The following is a 20,696-nucleotide window of genomic DNA, read 5'->3' on the forward strand; positions in this document are numbered from 1 at the left end:
ATACACGATAAAAGAAATCGAAGCTCTACCACCAAAAGAACAAGAAAAATTATTCAATTTGTACGAAGTTAAGTTTGGCAAAGAAATTGTCAAAACTCTCGGTCACTCGATTTTGAACCTCTACTCTCGCCTACTAGGAATAGCTACTCCGATCGATCTACTCGGATTCAACGTCAACTTAAAATCAGAGGAAGCGCTGACTAAAGATCTCAACGACGACCCGATTATCAGTCAAACGATGGGTAGACTACTTACAGAGGTCTGTTATAAATATGGAGTTTATCTTTCTCCACTTACAACAATGCTGATTACAACAAAACACCTGGAGTTTAACAAAAGTTCTGTTATTATAAAAGAGGATGTCAACAAACGAAGTGAACCCAACAGAAGCGAGCAACAACGAAGCGAACTCGAGCAACCAAATTCAGAAAGCAGTTAAGTCAGTTACTAAAGCTAAAAATCCGAAGCGTGTAGAACAAGGTAAAAAATTGGCCGAACATAACAAGAAGATGAAGCAACAACTAGTCAAGATGAAATTAGCGGGCGAACCGAGTGAAGAATCTAGCTTTACCCAAACGGCCTTTGAAAACAGAAGCTTGATACTTGGTGGATTGGGTATCGCTGGTGTTGTGGTTCTCTACTTAATTTGGAAAAATAAGTCGACTAGTTCACGACAAGTTAGCGTTCAACCAAAGCAAAGCTCGAATATTCCCAAACAAGAACCGGATTTAGATATGGAATAAATACTCCCTTCGGCCGTAGCTCGCTTTGCTCGCTTTATTTAAAAGTTCCTTATTATTAAATATGAGTAACGCTAAATCAATCGACGTAAACGGAATCGTCAATACGGTTTACCACGGCGCAGTTGTTTCAGGAATCTCACTCGGATACGCCATGCTGTCGAGTAAGCTATTTAAAATTAAACCACCGGACTTCAATAAGTTGTCTGCCGAAGATGCATTAAAATTAACCGCTTTGTCCAGCGGCGCATTGGCTACCCAAGGTTGGTTGGTGGGGCAGGGTATCTTACCCTCAACGTTTCCTATGGGCGGACCGAGTTAAGTTTTCTTATTTTAAATGGATGAAGGGGGATTTGAAACGGGCGACATGGGTCAAGAACGTGAACAAGAAGAATTTGAGCAAGACTACCAAGATGAACGAGAATGGGACGATATCTTTGATGATGATATATTAGAAAACGCCCCAAACCCTCCTGTAGTTGGACCAGAGTCTAGTCTCAAAGAATTAAGACAGAAGGTAGATGAAGATAAGCTTAGCGATGAAACTAAAAAGGCGGTGGATAGTTTTTATAACGAGATTAAAAAAACTACCGGACTTGAATCGACCATAGACTTAGAAAACACAAATATATTTAGCCTTGATTCAAAAGGAAGACTCCATGCAACCTATAACGGCAAAGAAATCCGTCTGACTAAATTAACAGCAGATAGAAGTAGGCGACAGTTTCGCGCGTTGTCTAGCTTAGAAAAAGAAGGTCTTAGAGATTTTATTAGACACACTTTAGGGTTAAAAGGCTACAAAGACCCTGCAAATGAAATAATTGAAAAGGTGGAAGCTGTTTCAGAAAATATAGAAAAGATCACGAGTGAAGACGGATCTATAGACAAATTAGATGAGGCACTCGATCAACTTCAAGAAATAGCAGAACAGTCTCATAACTTAGACCCAGAAGATACAAATTCAGAATTTACTCTCAGAGAGATTAGAGGATTTGACCAAAGCTTACAAACAATAAGAGGACAATTAAAACTTGTAGAAGCTAAGATCGCGAGTGTAAAAGAAAATATTCGGATAATTGAAGATGGGTTAAAGGAACCAGATATCACGCAAGACTCAAAAGAATTAGGACTTAAAAGTCTCAGAAATCTTTACGATGAGTTAGAAGCATTGAATACCCAACGAAAAAATTTAACCTCGGGATTTAGAAACCAACTTAAAATGTTAAAAGAAACGATCCAAACGGCTCTAGGTAAAGATTTGACGCTACGCGAACGAATTAATATTTTATTTAGAGAACAAGGCGTCACGGTCGTGAGCATTTTAACGGCTATTGGTTTAGCTGTGAGCACCATCGTTAGTAGTATCGTGGCTAGCGTCAGAGCTGTTGGAACTCCTAGCGTAACGCCTGAACCCGCACCTAAACCAACGCCTGCTCCTCCTTCCAAGGGCGGGGTCACCGATTGGATCAAACGTCAATTACAAAATTTAGCCAACGTATTAAAGAAACTCGGGTTGAGCGCATTAGGAGCTTTGCCCGGGATCATCGGTAGCATTTTGAGTTGGATTTTTAACGTAGCGAGTAAAGCGGTTGGATGGGTGGCAGAACATTTATGGACCTTGTTTGTAGGCTTGGGTGTTTTGCTTTTAACGTATGTGCAAAAAGGGTAAAAATAGATTTTAAAATAAGATAAAAATTCACCCCAAATTTGAGGTGAATTTTTTCAAACCGTTCTCGCTTCGCTTCGTTTAAGTTAAAATTTTATACAGCGTAAAACCGATGACACCCACGGCAACGGCTCCGATGGTTAAGGACAGTTTTTCTTCGTTGTGTGCGTCGAGCGGCTTGGTCGCTGCGGCCTGGGTCGGGGTCGGGGTTGGGGTTGGGGTTGGGGATGTTGTGGTGGTAGTCTGCGGGTTAAAATTGTCTTCAGCCACCGGGTTTAAGTTTAGACCTTGTACGTATCCAGTCTGCATGTCTGCTGTCGCGATTTTTAATTTGTTGTTATATCCCTCAAACGCACCGATGCGTAAGTCCATGTCCGAGGGCACCAGGTATAACCCCGGAGCTATTACATAATCTAACGGCGTTTTAGCATTCTGTAACGAATCTTGAAATTGGTTGATCGATTCTCCGAGGTCAGGAGCTGCGTTAAATAATGCTTGTATATTTTTTTTAAATTGTTGTTGCGCGTCTAATCCAGTGCTGCCGGCTAAAACGCTGGTCTTGGTCTTTGCCTGTGCCCCGAGTAACGCGTAGACGTAAGCTCGAATAGATTCATTAACTTTTCTAATTCCCACGTCCGTCAACTGGGTCCTTTTGCGAGGTATAAAACCCCACCATCCGGTAGTAGCGACTTTTGGGTCTTGTTCGATATAACCTACTACATATTGTACCGTTTTGCCAGAGTTAACTGGCGCATAATGCCAACTCATTACCTTGTGATCTTCTGGCTCGAGGCTAACCTTATAACCCAGCGCATCTTCTAGAGTTGTACCCACGGTTTCCGCTATCTCTTCTACAACTTTATATTGGTCATACTTTTTACCCATAGGATAAAGCGCGTCTAGATCAAAGTTACCACCTGGAACGGGCAACCACCTACCAGTACCAGCTCGGTCAAAATAATAAGCGGTGCCAAGGCCATTTGTATGGGGGTCAACGGTTTGCCTAAAGTTATGGTTTGGGTCAACTCCAAAGTCTTTGCAAACCTTTAAAAACTTCCCATGATCGTAATAATTATTAACCAGATCAAAGATTTTCTCGGTTGGTAAACAAAAATCACACGAGTTAAAGATTCTTCTTACCGTGTAATATATGTGAAAGTTGTACAAGGCGGATATATATGGATCCGTGACAACGATTTTCCCAAAGTCGACTCCACAAGCCGCCGTCGCGCAATAGATTGCAAAATTTAATTGGTTTTGATAAAACGACATCTGGTCTTCTTTCCAGCGTTCAATCAGCTCTTTAGTTTCATATGTAATTTTAGGTAATTTATAAGGTGTTGTCATGTCAAGGAGGTCTACCATAAAAGAATTGTCTTTGTTGACTACAACGTTTAACTGACTAAAGTTGGTTCCCATTTATTTTAAAAGAATTTTAAAAATAATCTTTACCAGTCTTTTACGGGCGCCGTTGGAAGGGTCAAGTTTTGGTACGCGGGTGGATCGCTACGCTCATACCCAACCGACTTTGTAAAACTTATTCGCCAAGTTTTTTCATAAGATCTTTTTTTAAAACCGCCGCTAGCGCTTCTGCTCTTTCGTTGACTCGACGTTCAAATTCTTGCTCGCTGTGAGCTTTGCTCGATTCCAATTTTGTAGATGTACGCGATCTAATCTTTTCTTTCATCTCGTTAAATTTTTTCAGCTCAGATAAAATAAGGGCAAATTCTTCCTGGGATATGTCGCCGTCTTCAATCGCGTGAGATACGTATTCTTCGATTGTATTTAATTTAGCGTCTGCCAACATTCGAATTTGATCGTGTTTTTTAGTTTTGTGGGTGAGTCTACGAGATGCGTACTTTAGAACCGCATAAGCGCCAAACGCACCGATAGCGACGCCTTCCATCACGAGCCCGACGGGACCAGTGATCACTCCCAAAATAGCGGGAATGCCTACGGCTGCCGATGTGGCACCTAGTGCTTCCACGCCATATTCTACGTACCCGAGCGCGGTTAAGAGTCGTTTGATCTTTTTGTAACTAGCTTCGCGCGCGTCGCGTTCTCTTTGGATTTGAGATTTAATTTCTTCGATCTTTTTGAGTCTGTAAATCTTTGTCTCCGCTTGTTCGGTTGAAGCTCGCTCGTTCTCGCTCGCTTCCACCGAGTTTAAATCAGGATATATGTTAGTCGTCATCTTATAATTAAGAGTTTTTAAACGATATTCACCTCGAGCAAAATTCCATCTCCTTCACCGCTTACCAACCTACCTTTGTCGTTTTTTAAAGAAAAGGTGAGTTCGTCTATGTTCCGATCTACGAGTCTTTTACAGGTTGGGTTTACCTCTAAATTGCGCAGAGCTGTGTCTCTGGTGCTGAGTACAGTTGAAGACTTCCCGTCATAAAAGTTATAATTTGGATCGAGCTGCTCGCAGTGTATAAACAGATATTTGATACTATCGATGTCATATTTACCTTTGTATATAAAAAAGTTTTGTAATTCAACAGAAGGCAGGCCGAGCAATTGACCCACGTGCGTGTTTAGTTTTAGTTTTAAATAAGGGTCAAAAATGACTAAAGTCACCGATTTTGACTTTTCATATACTTTAAAACTCACGCCTGGAATGGCGTTTAAAATAAAATCAAACCAGTCGATTCCGTAGTACCCGGGTTCTAAGGTGATGCTGCCAGTCAATCCAGAGATACTTATAGACTCAAACGCTTGCTTTGTGTAAAGTTGGTTAAATATGGGTTTTGCTTGGCCTTTTAAAATAGATTGTACAGTAGAAGACGTAGTATCCCAAATGAACAATTGTTTCTCTTCAGTTGTCGGTGGTGGCCTGCCCTTTAGATGGTTTGCATAGTCTAATCTATCAAAAATTTGATTGAGGGCGTGTATAATGCCCGCTAGTGTCGTTTGAAAAGACAAAGAAATGATCAAACTTACATCTATTTCAGTAATCATTCTTGGGTAAAAAAAGTCATCTAGCATTTGTATTACAAAAAGCTCGTCTTCATAAGAACCGCTGTCAAGAAGGTTTAACTTTTTTTCCATTTCTTGTCGTAAAGTATCATTAGATAATAGATTAAAATATAAAGGCTTATAATGTACACCAAAATAAAAAGAAGAAAAATCAGTAAATTTGTCTTTTATTACACTTATTATAGATAACATGTGTGCTTTATATACTTTTATTCGTCTAACATTATATTCCCAATTTAAAGTGTATTTTTGTATGTTTCTTAAAAAATTTTGAGTCGCAAAATAAAATCCAAAAAAAACATCTATTAATTGTAAACTTGGTTTTTCAATTTCATATTTTTCACCTATATATAGATCACTATATTTTTGCACCAAGGCTTGATTGATTGATCCATCATCACCGGGTTCGTTAGATAATTCTTTTACCCCCCACTCAATCTCTGTCTCTCTCATAATGTTAAAAAACTTTTTTTCTAGCTGAATGTTTTTGGCGCAGATACGTTTGCTCCCTTTTTCGTTTTTAATCTCGTTTTTTAGTTTAAATGTCTGTGGATTATTAGTCAAGTGAAATGTATGCGTCTCAATATCTTTCTCCATTTTATTAATAGATATCTAATTCAATCAAAATTTTACCGACGTTGTTTAAGAGTTCATCTCGCTCGTTTCTCAAAGAAAAGGTGAGTTCGTCTATGTTCCGAGATAATAGCTTTTTGGGTGTTTTATTCGTTGATTCATAAGGGATAACGCCGAGCAGGTTAGAAGACTTTCCGTTATAAAAATTTACAGAGTGCTCCAATTGCTGGCAGTGAATAAACATAGGAGTTGAGTTATACTCACCTATATAAATAACGTTGGGCGAAAGTTTGTTTTCGGGTAAGTTTAACAAGTTAGCCACCTCTCTATTGAGCCGCATTTTGAGATTGGGATCCGTAATGGTTAAGGTTACCCTTTTTGATTCCGAGTGCACCTTAAAACTCACGCCTGGAATGGCGTTTAAAATAAAATCAAACCAGTCGATTCCGTAATACCCGGTAGACACCACGATGCTTCCTCTTTGCGACTCGGGCAACGGTTGAGCCAAACTTGGAGCTAGCAAAGCATATATAGGTTCTTTCATTCCCGTCAAAATAAGTTTTAGAGCCGTCTCTTTTCTTCTTTTTTCGTTTCTGTCCAAATTTGTATCCCATTGAATGTCGGTGTCTTGCGCCACGTATAAATATTCAGCTTCAAACTGAATGTTTTTGACTCGGACTACTTTATCGCCTTTAATGTTGTTAATCTCGTTTTTTAATTCAAACGTTTGAGGATTTTCAGTCAAGTAAAACGTATGTGTTTCCATTTTTAAATTAAACTATTTTTAAACTTCTCCATAGCGTTTTCCCAGTGCCTATCCGAGACACCAAAAAGTTCTTTAACTTTAGATTCGGTTCCCCCAGTGACGTCTTGATAACAGACTGCAATTAAAGCCTTCAACGGTTTACCTCGAGAGATATTACCGTTTAAAACTTGGTTCAACTTGTATTCTATTTCACCCGCTTCGCCGTTTTGAAAACAGATATTATACTTCTGCAACGTTTTTCTCGATTTTGGCGGCTTAGGTTTTTTCCAAACGTGATGCTTGTAATACCGATCTCCCACTTCTGCGGCTCCGAACAAAGAAACCCACCCAAAAATTTGACCGCAATGTTTACACGCGTATCTTTCACCCATTTCAACTATTTGGTGATCGCAACTCACTTCGTTCGTTCTCGGTTGAACATTTCTCGTTGCCCCAATTATGTGTACTTCCTTTAGATTCAGCAAGTGGCAAAGTTCCGCATCAGTCATTTTATATAAAGAGATTATTTATTTAAAGCAAAAAAAAAAATTTAATCCCGGTTAACTAACCGAGGTTAAATTGACTTTCACTGACTTTTATTTAACTCCCTTCGGTCGTACTCGCTCGCTCTGCTCGCTTTTAATCAAACGCGTCCAAAAGGTAAGGTTTTTCTTCAACCGTAAGCATAGCCGATATGACTCGATATCTAACGCTCGCTCCACAAGAAAGTGAACCGTGTGCACCGTAGTAAATATCTTTAGGAGAGATCAAAGAGATCGCGTGGCATTTCTTATTAGCAAAAAGAGAGCGATCAATTTCTTTAAACGATTTATCCACCAAAGAGGCGTCATAGGCGATCTTAACGTACATCCTACTTTTATCGGTATAAGCCGGTTTAACTAAGTAATTAATTTGATCGGGTATGTCATCTAGTTTTTGAGACACCTTAAAAGAGTTACGCGTAATCACGGGGAGGTCTTCCAGGGCCTCATCTGTTAATTTTTCAAAATGTCTGTAAACTGAATCATTTATACGTAATAGCAGCGATTCAGTATTGGGAGACAGTTGATAACAAATTTGTTTTTGGTCAGTAGGTTCCTTAGTACCATATTTGTAAACCGGGTTTATACCGTAACAAGGGTCTTCGAGTCTAATCAACAATCGCTTGTGTTGCCCCTCGTGAGAATAGAGAATCTTAGAAGAATTCTTTGCGGGTCTTAAAATGACTAAGTTTTCAGGGTCAAAGGGACCGTAGGTAATTTTTGGGTTTTTGTTGCCGGCATTTAGACGTTTGTGATCATTTGAGACGATATACATGTTCTATTTATAATAAGGTTTTTTTAAATTTTTTATCATTTTTATTTAAAATATAAATTTTAGATCTGTGTCATATTCAATAATGAACCCACTTTTATATAGAACTGAGTCAAGTTTAGTAGCTGAAATGGGTAATAATTCCCCCTTTCGCACAGGTCTCAGCTTTTTAAACTTACCATCTACGCGCGCTACATAATTATACCCATGCAACTCTACACAATTTACGCAACAAGTACAATCGATACAACCAAAACACTTGATACAACTGTTACAATTGTGACAGTCCTCGCAATCATTCAACGCGGTTGAATAACTACAGTCATACGAATTAAAACAATCTACGCAATCTTTACATCTACCACAATTGATGCTAATGACGCAACCCTTACATCTAACGCAATCTTTACAATGGCGACAATTCTTACACAACTTACATTCGACGCAGTTATATAAATTTTTAGAAGCAAAACAACGAGAGCAATCTAAACAGTCCGTCAATCTCCGAGAACTAATAACGTCTTTGCAAAAATAACAATTCAAGTTTCCAGTTTGTTCTTCCATTTACATAAAGAGCATTTACTTAAGGCGGTTGTAAACATAGCGTGTTTTGCTTTGAACAGAGCCATGCTTTAAGTAGAGGTCACGAGTTCAGACCGGGCAAGTCGAGACTTGTTCGCAAGGGGAAATCCCTTTTTTGTTTGTGTAAGTCACGAGTTGTTTAGTCAGCCGGGGTCAAAAGGTGAGCGAGCGTAGCGAGTACGACCGGAGGGAATACTGCGTGTGATGGGTAAAAGAGATTTTGGCTCAGAATGTATATATTCGCCCGGTATTTTAGAGCCAGATTTTTTGGGTCGATGAGGTACCCAGGGAAATCTGGAATTCCAGATTTTTAGGGGATTCCCCCGATTTTTTGAGTCGATGTACTACCCAGGGGTTTTTGCTGAAAACGGCAGAAAAGGGCGTGTGATCCAGAACTGTCAGTTCTCTACTACTATTCCAGTATCGGTTTCGCTTCAGGAGGCATTATATTGAAACCTAAAAAAGCATATTTAGCTTGAATCTCCAGAATTTTGGACGTAACTTTGGTGATTTTTGGTAGATAACGTCTCGTATAGCATCTCTTCTACGACTGACTGTATTTTGACGTCATGGTGTGTGTTGCGGTCATGATGCAAACTACGGCTGCATCCTAATCTCTTGTCTAGAGCTAGGTCTAGGTCTTCGCTCCTTTGGAAATGCGTGGAGACGCGTAGACAATAGACCTAGCCGTAACTCTGGAAGCCCAAGCCTCAGACGGTTGCGTTCGTCCAGGCTTTTGGGTAGAAAATCGTTTGGTTTTTTGTTTGATGCAAATTGACTTGCATACAGTTTTGGGGGATTTTTTTTTCTCTCTTTCCAATAGGGCCTAGTGGTCATTCTTTTGAAAAAACTTTACGAAAAGAAATACTTCCATTATCTTCAGATCTTTGTCGTGCAGGGCCTATTTCAAGCGCGCCAATCACCAGCGCTGTTTGATCCCCTGTTTAGTACCCTGCTCAATATGTGCGGAAGTTGATGGACGACCAGTTTTCCACGGTGGCGCGGGCATTAGCATTACAATGAGAACGCATGTGTGGCTACGTTGGCGGGTTTGTTCAAATGTGCATGACTTTACAGGAGGTGAGTTTAAAGTGAGAAATATCACTGGCTTAACATCCAACAATTGAAAATAAATGGAGAAATGACGGCAAAGACGATAATGAGATTTCCGTTTAACAAACCCCACAAGTTTGGGCTTGGCTTTGTTGATTTTACACTGCTTTTGCTGTGGTAACTAGTGCACCCTGTATTTAAACATTGCTACCCCACAGTGACTGTCGGGCATGCAGGCTGGGATTTTAACGGGGTTCCTTTGGTTTCTTAACTTGTAGCAGTAATGGAGAGACGAGGAACACTCCTGTGAGACCGTTTTCTTGATTGTCGCACATCTGACATATATCCTGACACTTTATTGTACTCAGCAGGTATGGAAACAGCTCACGTGGCAGCACTTACTATGTATGTTTCCTTCCTGAACTTAGTTTTACTTATTGTTCAGGGTCGTAGAATGGAATGCCAGTTTTTGTGATGGAAACGAGACATTTGCTGGATTGTTTTGGGAGTGAATGATCTTATGTAGTCAAATGTGCAGTAGTCTTTTTCGAGCAGTAAAAATTTGTTTATTCCCAATATTTGTGCAAAACAAATCATGATATTTTTGCAATAGGGGTTTTCACAAGAATGTGAAACACATAAATATGAAGCCAGCATTGATTAAGGGCATCCTGATGGTCATTAGCTTGCAAAAGTTATTAAAGCCAGATTCAAGAACTGAAAAATCAGGTTCACCATGATTTAATTTTGTCACAACAATACACTGCTTAACCGAAAGTCCAATTGATATTCAAATAGCGTAGAAGTTAGTTTATTTATGTCGGAATGATACTCACTTCTAAAGACACTGTTGTATGAAATCGCTCAATATATCTTTTAAATAACATTTGCACTTTTGGTTTTATCATGTGTGTCATTACAAACATCCATTGCAAATATATATGTGGGGTATATATTATTATATATTTTGGGCAGTTTATGTTATACTCTATGTTGGCAACACATGGTGCAGCGTCTCCATGTGAGACTACGGCATGCACAAGTATTGAACACTGGCTACAGCTCTCCACCGCTGCCTCTTTTCATCAAAATTTGAAGCCATATTTTGGGAGGCAGGACCGGATTGTGGCTACTCCTGTCATGTGCCACCCCATACAATGCCATGTATTAACTAAATTGGTACACCTGCAGTGCTGGGTGCACATACGTGAATTACAAATTCTCAATCAGCTCTCTCCATCTTTCCGATCCTTCAAAGCCCTCTGAGAATCGGCAAACAGGCTCTTCCACCCGTATTTTCTTGCCTTTTTTTTCATTTTGCATGTTTAATGACTGTTATGTGCATTCATTTCAGCCAGAGCACAAGACACTGATAAGCCATTGCTTTCAGGATGACCAGCTTCTTGGCCAATGGCCATCTTGATGATGGCCAATGTTGTAGAGGTGATTGTACTGTGATCTCTTGCTGTAGCTTTCTAAGTAAAATGTGAGTGATTCTTTGTTATTGGTCATCCCAAAGGTAGGATTCACTGATTGAGTCTCCTGTGAACTCATTCCCTCATGTCCTGTAGACCTAGTACATTAAGACCTACCCCACCTCACTGTATCGTGTGTAAACCAAGTGTGACGTCATTATGTCTACATTGTATTTAGGGGTCATCCTTGCTGGATAAATTTATTTTGCCCAAATACTGGGTTACATATATATAGGGAGCCATAACATAGCTCAAATGGTCCCCCAAATCCTCTGATTTCAATATGATTTCACATAAACCCTTGGAGGCTACGGTTAATACTGTTTATAATTTGGGAATTTTTCTGCACAGACTGTGATCTCCTGTATTAGCCTTTAGTTGGACCGAGAGAGAACACTATTTTCTTGGCATCAAAGGCTCCTTTGGTACTTACTGTGCATCACTGGTTCATGAACGACTAGGACATGCAAGAGGTGCAGCCCCATTGCTACCAACAAAATGAATACTCCCAACCAACATGGTGCTTTTCAACCAATTAAGTTGTGCTTCTACTCAAGGCAGATCGAAGAGATTGTTTGGCTGAAAAATTAGGTAAGATTGTTTAAATATAACCCTACATCAACACTTTTTGTTTTCCGTTCTTGCATCTGTAGATGGTTGAAAACAGATCTTAAGAACTGCAGAAAGTAGATCGATGTAATTTGTTAAATCACTGCTGACAAGTTTGAGGAAAAGGACTTTTTGGGAAGTGTATTTAAGGTGTTTTGAAGAATAAAATGTACTTAGCTAATCAAGTAACAATTAAAAAGAATTGGAAAAATAATAACTAAGAAGATGAGATTTTTTAAAAAGAAACTCCAGTGATGTGGGCTCGTATATTATTTGGCCCTGATCTTTGTCGATTTCACGCTTCTTTCAATGATGTTTCAATTGGTAGTAAAGTGCAATCTACATTTTGAAATGGTGGCCTCCATGAGTGTGTAGTAATACAGCTTGGAATTAAAACATGGTTTATTTAGTTTCCCTAGTTTCAGTAGTTTGACAGAGAGACCAGAACAAGCTAGCCCCCGGAGGCCGTTCTCTGGAGTGTAACAAATCAGAGATATCTTATCACTGGTGACACTACTCAACAGGTATGGAAACAGTCTACATCTTATTCTGATATTAGTCCATGGTAATGGTAATGGTGAGATGCCTGGTTGTTCTGTAAATCTTGACCCTGGGTTTTGTCTTTTAAGTTTTCAACTAATGAGAATCTCCGGCCTTTAAGGTTGGGTTGAATTAAACTACAAAGAAATGGAGGGAATTATTTGGTGTGGTCGTACAATTTGTGCCAAAGTGAACAGAAACAAGACAGAAGCTGCATCTATGGGCTGCCTGTAGTGAATGAGGAGTGTACTGAAATGAAATGTCCTAATCGGGGATCCAAATTACATACAAGGATGAGTGTACACATTCCATAGGGGTCATGTAAGAAACCTGGATTCTTATTTTGTTTTATCAGCCAACGTTTTACTCACTGAAGCCATCCTTCTGTGTCAAATACATGCATCAATTTGTTGCAATATTGCATACTAGCCAACATTGGCTTCAGTTGGTACAATTCTTTCTTTGCACACTGCTGCCCCATGCATGCAGAATCTCGATCTTGATCTTTACAAAATCGGTTCAGTGATTTCCATGTATGTTGCTTGGTCATTCTGTGCATGCTGTGTCGGATCTTATACCGTACGATTGGACAATGTTTCAGAAGCTGATTGTGACATGATTGTACAATCTGCCAGATTGAGGCTCTCCATGCCTATGGCGGCAGGCATGCAGAATAAATAATGTGTGTGTCCAGAGTTTCTTTCATGATATCCTTAACACAGGCTGGCTTCTATCATACACGCCAAGGATTCAACATTGGCTGTGAAGTATGATGTAAGCCATCTTGACAATAATTCTTTGGTGTTCCACATGCCTGGAAGAAGGTCATTTAGGGATGCACTTATAACTTACTTTTCTCCATGTTTCTCATTCTCCACTGCCCTCTGAGAATCAGTTAATCCAAGCTAATGCACTCATGTTGTATTGTCATTTCTTCCTTTTGCATGTTTTTAATGACTGTTGTGTGTGTCCATCTCAGCCAGAGCACAAGCTGCTGAGTTAGCCGCTGTTCATGGTACATCCAACCTCTTGATGATGGGGTTCCTGTGCTTGTTGTTGAGGTGATCGGACTTTGATCTCTTGCTGCTGCCTGCCGGGTAAAAGGTACGTGAGTCCAATGTTGTTGGTTATTCCAAAGGTATAATTCACTGATTCAGTCCCCTGTGGACTCATATATATTTCATATATGGACCCAAAACATAATGATGTCAAGCTATTATTTTTTACTTGGACAGTTATTGCTTCCCACCTCACTGCTTTAGGAAACTAAGCATGACGTCATTATGTTACAGGTCTCTTCACTTTTTCCAAAAGTTGACAGGGACGGAGGTCCTTCTCTATGGATTAATTTAATTTTTGCGTAAACCTGGGTGACATACCTGTGTATGGGGAGCCATAATTTAATACCATTGATAAATTTTGGATGGCAGGTAAAAGGTGAAATATCAGAGAGTGTTTGGCCCAACCCCCTTCGGTGTATGTAAAATCCCATTGAATCAGACGATTTTGGACTGTCTAAATTTTCTTCTTTCTGGCGCTGTTGAAGGAGCCCAAGAAAGTAGAAGGGGTGTCAGTTTAAAATGGCTGCTTCAAAGCTTTAGAATTATGACTTTTCAGGAGTTGTGTTTGCTGATCAACCAACAATCGAAGAGAGTTGAAACAAAGGTCAATACGAAAATGAGAGTTAAAGACTATAAAGACATTGCAGTGATGTCCACTTGTATGCTATTTGTCCCTGATCTTTGTTGACTTGACTCTGTGGTTTTATTAGCTGTAGCATTGATGAAGAGACAAGACCAAGTCCCTTGGAGACAGTTTTCTGGAGTTCAACACATCACTGGCAACTGGCATTACTGGCAACACAACTCACTCGGTAAGCACTTTATATCATGTTCTGATTTGAGCCTAGCAATGAAAGGCATGTTCCAGATTTTGAAACAATATTTGTACATAATTTTGTATACATGTACAATTGTTTTGTAAAATCTGGAGCATGGCTTATTAGGCTCCACTCTGGAGGATGACGAGAGCATGCTGGATGAAACGTCAAGCACACACTCTACAGTTCTTATCAGAACCATACCTATTCCAAGGGAGATCTATCCACATGATGTTACCACAAGCCCTGTTTTTAGTCTCCACCATGTAAAGCGTCAAGTCTTATTTAATGAAGGTGAATACTTAGGGCAGTTATGCTTCCTGGTTTCCCATTTGTAAGTTGGTCTTGTAATTGGATGGTTTTGCAGCAAATTTGGCTCTACATAAGGCCCAATCCAAACTAAGCTTTTGTCTGTGACTGTAGGGTTGGTAAAAATCAACTGATCTTGTTGTCATTTTGTTGAACGTATCCACTGAAGAATGTTTCATTCTGATATTCCAACATTTAAGCGAACTATACACAAATGAAGGCGAAAGCTTGGGTCAGTCATTATGTCTGCTAGTAATCTTCTCCCTCTTGTACTTGTTAGTCAATCTGTTTTAGTAGTTAGTTTGGCCAGTGTATGTGACGATAGTCTTCAAATGGTCGAAAGGTTTACCTTGGTTAATCGTGATGGGTACCATCTCTTCAATTATTCTTATTTATTTGACCATCATAAGAACAAACAAAGCAAAATTAAACAAAAATCATGTAAAAAACAACAAAAGCACAAATACAAGTAAATATAAGCAGTAGCAGAGACCAGGGATAAAAATCCGAATACATAACGAGACAAATATCAGTTATGCGGGTCAGCAGGGACTGCAAAGGTAAAATAAACTACTATTCCCCCCTGTTTATGCTCATATCATTAACAAGACAAATTAACCAGAACAAAGGAAGCAGTGGTCCCCACACATGTGATCAAAATGACAGCCCAAAAAAGAGAAAAAAAAATCTGAGGAGAACGTTTCATTTCCATATTTCCAAATGTAAGAAAATTATCCCACAAAGTGAAGGCCATGCTATAAAAAGAATTTTTTTACTCTTTCTTTTTAATCATGTGAATTTACTTATTTGAAAAATATCCAGTTTTAATCAAGTCCTGTTTGCCCTCCTTTTGAGGTGATTTTATTGGCTTGTTGGTAATTTTGTTTTTTTGTCATTTATTATTCATGTGATGCCTTTAATCGTTAATCATGTCATCCTAATTAAACATTTGTCTGTGATTTGTTTACGCCTGTACTCAGTACCACAATTATGGCCAAGATTTGGACTCTAGCACTGTGCCCAACTGTTCTACACGTTAGTCTTCTGCTGCTGGTTGAAAGGTGATACGCTCCATGCTGTGACATGCTCAACCTCCCTCATCACTTTCTTATCTTGTCTGTTCTGGAAGAGCATGAGCGAATTTCGGCTGCAATATCTGTTGAGCCTTTTACGGGCAATAAAAGTAACAACAGCATGATTTTGATTTCCTCAACATAACAGAACTGGTAATTTGCAACTGTTGCAGTGACCGTTTGTCTTGTGGTGGCAGCAAAAGGTTTTGTTGAAAAGTTCCTACTTTGCATGGTTTTTCTGTACCATCTGGTGTACCTCAAGGAAGTGTCTTGAGCCCAATCCAGTTCTTATGTATACCAACAACTTCCCTTATCACGTCGTGTCAGCTAGCACTTTATTTGGTAACAGTGCTCTTGTGCCAATATAATGTCAGTCGGATGACCTTCAAGATATCCATGGCTTCCAAAGATGTTGTCATGCTAATAAAATGCACCTCAATACATTACTAAGGAAACCCAAGTTTCGCTTATACTAGGATGGTCAAAGAAAATAGTGGACCTGAATTGTACCTTAGTTAACATGCAGTTTGAAGCTGATAATGAGTACAAAATTTCTCGGGCAAATCTTGTTATGTCACTACCAAAACAAACAGACTTAGTATGTCTTGCTTTCATCTTGCAAGTTTCTAGTGTGGACTATTCTGGAATACAAGTAGCCTATCTGGTACCTTCACAACAGAAACCTTATACATTGACAAATTAGAACAAAATTCAACATTGAGCAACCAGGATAATTCTCTAGTGAAGAAGATTTAAAATGGATTACACGGATTGGTCGCATATGTACATTAAATTTGTCTTTACGTGAATCTAAAAGCATCCATCTTTTGCTTACATTTGTTGTTAGAGGTCTTCATAGAGCTTTTGACCGTGAAATAGTCTTAGTGAACAGGTGGTATATTGAAACGATCAGGCTGGACAAACCTTAGGGCACGAATTTAAAAACTTCATCATTTTGCCAATTACATGCTCTTGAGATGACCTGCATGTACCTGAACGTTTGAGAACTGAAGTGGTGTAAATAACCCTTCAACACAGGATCAACTTACCAAGTACCCACTTGAATTTGAAATTACATGAAACTTGACAGAGTACTGATTGAATTTGCAGTGTAGTACCCTTGTAATAAGGTCGTTGGGACTGGCAAGTTGTGGGAGGGTCACTGTGTTGTTTGGTGCAAGGAAGCACAAAATGGGGGGATTTGAATACCTAGGATTTGCCATGTGGGCCAGATGTGTCAATGGTTTTGCTTTTGTCGGTATTCAACTGTATTTTGTTATTTCATGGTGTCTTTCTTTTTGTCGGTTTCTACACAATAAATTTCTTTTATTGTTTTGGGGGTACTTATTGTTCAATTAATTGATTTGTTTCTGTAATTAATTTTATTTTTGTTATTTTAATGTGTTTGTATGTCATATTTATCTTATTTTGCCAATTGTATATATTTTTTCTGTTCGATTTATTTATTTGCCATTTCTTGAATCTTGTGCTTTTACTTTATTGTGTATGTGTGTGCACGTTTATGTAAAACCTGGAGCTTCAGAAATGAAGTCTTACGGGTGACAGTTATTGGATTAACTGTGCCTCTCCTGGCATTTGTAAGTTTGTGTTTGTGATTTCAGTGTATTTTGTGTTATGTGTTTTTGTTTAATGTTGCTGTGTTCTTTATCCTGGAAAATGCCGAATAAATTGTTTCCCTCATTGTACACACGTTACTTGGGCTTTATTCGACGAAGTGTTTTTACCTCCGAGGTTAAATAGGTTGACAAATGGTCCGAATGGGCGAGCTTGGGGTGACTCGACAAGGATGCAAATTTCACTATCTCCTGGAGAAAATTTTATTTCGATATTTGGAAACATTAATCAAAAAAGCTTCATTTTTTTGGTTTTGCTTGCTACACACGTCAAATACACGCCACGTTATTAAATTGTCAAGAGATGGGCTGATCTTGGAGTGTTTGGAAAGGTTATATGTTTATTATTCAAAAAGAAAAATTAATGCCATTTTGCAACAGACCAGAAATGAGGGTCAGAGTTTTCCTTAGACATGCTCCCTATTTCGTTCGTTTTCGCTTTGTACACGCGTAGTCGGTCTGCGTCTGCCGCTGCATGTCTCCGTAGCCAAGTTTACAGTAAATATTCTGAAACGGTCAAAATTGGGCTGACCTTGATATCTTCGGAGACGGTAAATATTTCTCTGTCCATTTAGATAATTTTCCTGTCCATATTTAAGCTGAAGCTTTGGAAATACCTGCGAAAGAAGGCTAGAGTTGTCCCACTGCTCTTTGTTCTCACTTTACCGAGACACTTCAGCGCACAGAGTGATCGCAGTATTTTAGCCTAAAAAGTTTCAGAATGCTTGAAATGTGGTGAACATGATGACAATCAAAGGGCACATTTTCCTCTATCCACTGACGTACGTGTCATATTCATAATATGCTGAACAAGGCAAGAGTTCTTGTCTGAGCTAGTGCTTCCTGTGCTTTTGCGATTTGTCCTTTGTTCACACATTACTGGTCTTCCAAGCAGCAAATCCAGCTTTGGCTTGGGGGGGGTCCAAACTGAATACAGTTTCGGGCTTATTCAGCATGATTTTGGGGAAGAAGAACTTTCAGAAGCGTGACGGTCGTGACATCCTTGTTTTTATGTCGTGGTATTGTTTTCTTAGGGTATTGGTGCTGATATACCCATTACTCTCTTTCTCACACACCTACAAAGTATTTTTAGTGAACAAAATTGTGGCAGGGGCATGCCCCCCCACCCTTGCGTCCACTGGCTGGACCATTGCCTCTTCCTGAGCAGAGAATGGTTCCATTATATTCGAGCATAAAAGTGCAGAAATTTGTCCAAATGTGGCATTCATGGCGGCATCTGAAATAGTACATATTCCTCTGTCCATTAGTCGAAGTTTCAGATCCAAATTTGTTATTATTAGGGAAATACCCATCGAAGAGGGCAAGAGTTCATGTCTCACTGCTTATCATTTTTGTGCAATTCTCCCTTTGTGCACACTCTACTGATCCTTTCCTGCGCACATGGCTCAATACTTGCGCATTAGGGTCCTGATGCTTGCTACTTTCGTTCCATTTCCCTTTGCCACATTTTACCGGTCCTCGATCTTCCCCAGTAAAGATGGCTCTCTATACCCGGGCATCACAGGTCTAAAAGTGCTTCAAATTTAACAGTCTCAGCGGCATATGAAAGGGCACACTTTCCTTCATCAGATGACATAGGTTATATATTTCTAGTTATTGGGGAAATACACGAAAAAAGAAGGCAAGGGATCTGTAACTGCTTGCCAGATTCGTGACTTTTCCCTTTTCTCCACACTTTAGCAGTCCTCTTCCCGCACAAAGATGGTTCTATGTATTCGAACATAACAGGTGTGAAGATTGTCCAAATCTAGCAATCCTACCACTATCCGAAAGGGCGCATGTTTTAATAATTGGTACCTTTCATATCCATCCTTGGTGTGTTTAGGGAAATATGGGAGAAAGAGGACGAATTTTTCTAAGACTGCTTGCTGTTTTTTGTGAATTTTTGCATTCGTCCTCACATTACCATTCCTCATCCCGCGCAAATACCGCTCCAAAGAACGTCTACAGATTGTCTAAATCTGGCAATCCAAGTACCGTGTAAAAGAGCACGTTTCATGTCCATGTTAGGAAAATGTTGGCGAAAAAGGCAAACCTTGTCCTACTTCTTGTAACTTTTGTTCAATTCTCTTCTCTAGTACTGCCTGACAGAGAATAAGTTCCACTCTCTGTTGAAGAAATTTTCATTATCCTGCTGTTCTAGATAGGGAAATATTAGCAAAGGTAGGCAAGAGTTTTTGTCCCACTACTTTTTACTTTACCATTCGTGTTTCCGTGCATAAATGGCTCCATATGTTTCAGTATAAGGTTTGAAAATTGTCCAAATACAGCGTTCTTGACAGCTACTGAAAGGGCACTTGTTCTCCATTCGTTGACGTATTTAAAGTTTCAGGAAAATGAAATGAAGTTAGGAAAAAGTTTGCATTCCACTGCTTTTTTTTTGGTCACCTCTTTTGGTTCAATTTGTTCCATTGTGCTATCATTTAGGACTTTAATTTTAGGTCATTTAATTATTTAGGTATTTATTCATTTTGATGCTCTACCCTTAAATTCTCAACTTCGTACATATTCCACTCATCTTATTTGCTGCATTGAAATCCTTCTCAATTGCACATATTTAAAGCTCCTAACATCTAACTATTTCAAGATATGAAATCGTAAGTAGTCCATGTTTCAAATCTTGCAGTTATTTCTGAATTTGGTGATTTAGGTATTTCGATATTTTGTCATTTTGCTATATGACCCTTTAAATCTGAAATTTGTTCACCTATCTCATTTGCTGTACACCCATGTTTATTCCAGTCTGAATTCCAACATAACTAAAGGTGCATGGATCAAACTTTTTGAAGAAATCAATTCCTCAATAGTCCAAGACTCAAGTTTAGATAGAGATAGTTTGAAATTTGGCTGTTTAGTTACACTGGTATTGAGTATTTTCTTAGCCCTTCTTTTAACTTTGGAAATTCGTACATATTTTAACCTACCGCATTAGCTGCATTCCGATGTATTCCCGTCTGAATATTTATAAGTAAAGCTCCAAAAACCTAACCTTTCCAGGAATCACAGCCTGAATAGTCCAAGACTCAAATAGTGCAGGTATTTACACATTTAGCTATTTATTTAGACAGATACTGAGTCTTTTGTTTCCTCTGCCTTAACTTTAGAAATTCGTATATATTTAAGCCTGTTTCATCCCTTTCTCTCCGATGTTTTTCCGTCTGAATTCCAACATAACTAAAGCTCCAAGAATCTAAATTTTCGGAGAAATCCATTCCTCAATATTCCAAGACTCAAACTGTGCAGATATTTAGAAATCTGGCTATTAAGTTAGACTTTAATTGAGTCGCCTTATCCTTAACTTTTAAAATTTGTACATATTTGACCCTACCGCATTTTCTTTATTCTAATGTTTTCCCGTCTGAATTGCAACATATAACTTCAGCTCAAAAACTCTAAATAATTCAAGAAATCAATTCCTGAATAGTCCAAGACTGAAATCGTGCAGGTATTTAGAAATTTAGCTATTTACTGTAGAGTCTTTTAGAAGCCCTACCACTTACTTTG

The 20,696-nt window shown here is 39.0% G+C and overlaps 2 long non-coding RNA genes across 7 annotated transcripts in view; one reads left to right on the plus strand and one right to left on the minus strand.

Moving 5' to 3' along the window:
* Window positions 1–20,696, minus strand: part of LOC110990911 (uncharacterized) — a 181,449-nt gene that overhangs the window by 117,608 nt on the left and 43,145 nt on the right. The gene's annotated exons all lie outside the window — the stretch shown is intronic.
* The window catches only part of LOC147798489 (uncharacterized), a 29,068-nt gene continuing 17,992 nt past the window's right edge, over window positions 9,621–20,696 (plus strand). Inside the window, exons 1-8 of one of the 6 annotated variants that reach the window (XR_015425975.1) lie at window positions 9,621–9,679; window positions 9,931–10,023; window positions 11,007–11,138; window positions 11,479–11,718; window positions 12,147–12,260; window positions 13,256–13,380; window positions 14,048–14,149; window positions 15,445–16,866. This is a non-coding gene — a long non-coding RNA (uncharacterized LOC147798489). Of the gene's footprint in view, window positions 9,680–9,930; window positions 10,058–11,006; window positions 11,139–11,478; window positions 12,261–13,255; window positions 13,381–14,047; window positions 14,150–15,444; window positions 16,867–20,696 lie in introns of those variants that run through there. The other 5 variants (XR_015425976.1, XR_015425973.1, XR_015425978.1 and 2 more) reach the window with 5 other exon arrangements.

This window comes from Acanthaster planci, linkage group LG07 (assembly GCF_054643075.1).
Source record: "Acanthaster planci isolate LZ-2023a linkage group LG07, COTS_SCS, whole genome shotgun sequence".
NCBI classification, from domain to species: Eukaryota; Metazoa; Echinodermata; class Asteroidea; order Valvatida; family Acanthasteridae; genus Acanthaster; species Acanthaster planci.